We start from the raw sequence: 2,669 nt of genomic DNA on the forward strand, positions 1-2,669 counted from the left end.
TTGTCTGGGTAATGTGATTTTTAGATTCTCTCCATCTTGTTTGGTCTAGCACCTAGGAATGTGCACACCCACATTACACAAGCACGTGCTAGCAAATGACAAGTCAGAAACAGTGGACAGACCCCTGGTCTGTCCTAAGTCAAGCTAAGCTATCATTGGTTCAGATGAGATGCAGGAAAATGGTGTAAAACTGTCTATATAAGGCACATCACTTCCTCTCTCTGTCTCTTTCCCCAGAGAGGTGACTCCGGCTGGCAGCATTCTAAGCATTCCGACATCTTGGCATGGTGGCAGCTATTTTTTCTGGGTTTGTAGGTGAGTTTGTCCTTGAGCTCATTCAGGCTCAGACAGCTTGGCTAAGTCCTTTTGGAGTTCAGGCTGATTCTTCCTCCTTTCTTTCTAGAGCCTCTGGTCTTCCTTCTGGCACTAGCCAGGCAGGAGAAATCCTACTCCCTTTCTTTCTAACTTCTTCTCAATCTCTTTCCACTATATCAATTAAATCACCATAAATTTCCAGCTGACATGGGAATTTTATTATTTGGGATTTTCCCTGGCAACCAATTAAATTTAGATTTTAAGTCACAATGCTAAAATTATCTTTACAGTAAGAAAGGAGAGAGGCGATGGACTCCTCACTAAACAGTGACAGAGGCCTAGCAGCCCCGGCCACCCTGGCCTCCCCATCATCCCTGCCCAGGAGGAGCAAAGTGGAGCTGCCAATTACTTTTTTTGATTGCTCTGTCTGCCTTGAAGTCCTGCATCAGCCCATAAGGACCTGCTGTGGCCACGTATTATGTCATTCCTGTATTTCTACAAGTCTAAGGAACAGTGAGTGGACTTGTTCTTATTGCCGGGCATATCTTCCTTCAGAAGGAGTTCTCTCCCAATAGGGGAGGATAATAAAATTGAAGTAGATAAAGCAGATCAATCCCTTCCTGCATTTTTAGGGAACTGACCCAGCTTTCCTCTCCCCAGGAGGACAAGCTGCTTATGCAGGCAGAAGACCAGACTCTACTTAGCTTGGGGATGAGAATTAGGAAGGGCAAGAAACAAAGGAATTTCAGGAATATCAAAGAGGTCAGGATGGAATGCAAGATAGCACTTAGCAAACTAGGGACAAGTGAGTTAAGGTACCTGTAAAAGTTAACAACCCCTGGATAATCTAAATATTATCTCTGACTACACATGCCTGTGTTTGTGATAAGGTTTGTTTGATTGTCAAATGAGAACCTGTATATGAAAGGGATTAACTTTGTATCTTGTAACCTATATAAGATATCCTATAATGTCAGTCTGATACAGCTTTCACTAGGGAAGTCTGTCCCAGCTGGTAGATTCTTTATTTGTTCTTTTATTAATAAATCACGGTTCCAATAATTGAAATTCTGGGTGTCCAGACTCGCTCTATGAAGTGACCCACTTACGATATCATGAAGAAAATGAAAGCAGTATACCAGAACTACATAGAGTGTGACACTCAGGTATGTCTCAGTGAAATGAAAGCTCATATAAGAACTTGTCAGAAATATATGGAAAAATATGGACCTCTTCAAGAGCTTAGAGAAATAACAAGATATTCCATATCCATTTTGTGAGAGAGAATTGTTGTGGAGAGAAATATCACCTTTAAAGATTGTTATAATATTAAAACTATGGTCGCCAATGAATTTACTTATGAAATTCCTAAAATGAAACACTCAAGTCAGAATGGAATTTATGGTGGTTTAATCACAATGGGAGTAAGAAAAGGGAGAGGGAGAGAAGGAGAGAGGAGAAAAGGGAAGGGGTTACTCAACCTCTGGCCAAGCCAGAGGAAGATTAGGCCCAAAGGGCCAAGGTAGAGAAGAAAATCAGTCCTTGACTCACGTGACTGATTTGAAGGGAAGCTGTCTGTGGGCTTCCTCCGTCCTCAAGCTCCTAGAACATACTGGCGTCTAGTCCTGTCCACAAGAAGTGAGCGAATTCCAGAGGCTATTCCCTACCTCACTTCCTGTGCCTCACAAGTGCCAATGGTGGCTCAAGCTTGGCTTAGGACAACCCAGGTGGGCAGTTAGTTATTTCTGATTTGTCATTGACTAGCACATGCCCGTGTAGTGTGGGTGTCCACAATTTTGAGTGCTAGACCAAGCAAGATGGAGATTTTAAAAATTCATAGAATTAGATGAAGATAGCTTGCTTAACCATGGTCTCACGAATCACAGATCAGAAACGAGACCAGAGTTCTGTCCACTTTGTCATTTGATACCTATTGGAGAGTCATATAACTCCAGTGACAGTTTGATATGGCACCTGTAAACCAGAGACACAATTTTTTATGATGAATTAATTGATTTTAAGGTAATAGAAGAAGCTCTGATCCAAAGAGTCCTAGACTAGTCACTTTTAGAATATATGAATCATTCAAATAGCACCTAATTCTCTTAGGAGGAGAAAAGATTTTTCCATGGATTCAGTATATTAAGAACCCACCTGCCTCCCCCCTTCTTTTACATGAAAGGAAACATAGAAAAGTGACTTTAACTTGCCTAAGATTCTTCTTAACAGAGCTAAGACCCCAAAGCCTCCTAACCTCTTATCTTTCTATTATGGTTGATGTTCAGTTATTGGACCATACTTGTCATGAAGTTTTCTTGGTAAAGATACAGGAGTGATATGCTTTTTCCTTCTTA

At 41.3% G+C, this 2,669-nt stretch overlaps 1 pseudogene; it reads left to right on the forward strand.

Moving 5' to 3' along the window:
* Positions 1–623: 623 nt before the first annotated feature.
* On the forward strand, positions 624–2,415 carry LOC100617543 (E3 ubiquitin-protein ligase RNF125-like; annotated as a pseudogene).
* Positions 2,416–2,669: the final 254 nt, after the last annotated feature.

This window comes from Monodelphis domestica, chromosome 2 (assembly GCF_027887165.1).
Source record: "Monodelphis domestica isolate mMonDom1 chromosome 2, mMonDom1.pri, whole genome shotgun sequence".
Classification (NCBI taxonomy): domain Eukaryota; kingdom Metazoa; phylum Chordata; class Mammalia; order Didelphimorphia; family Didelphidae; genus Monodelphis; species Monodelphis domestica.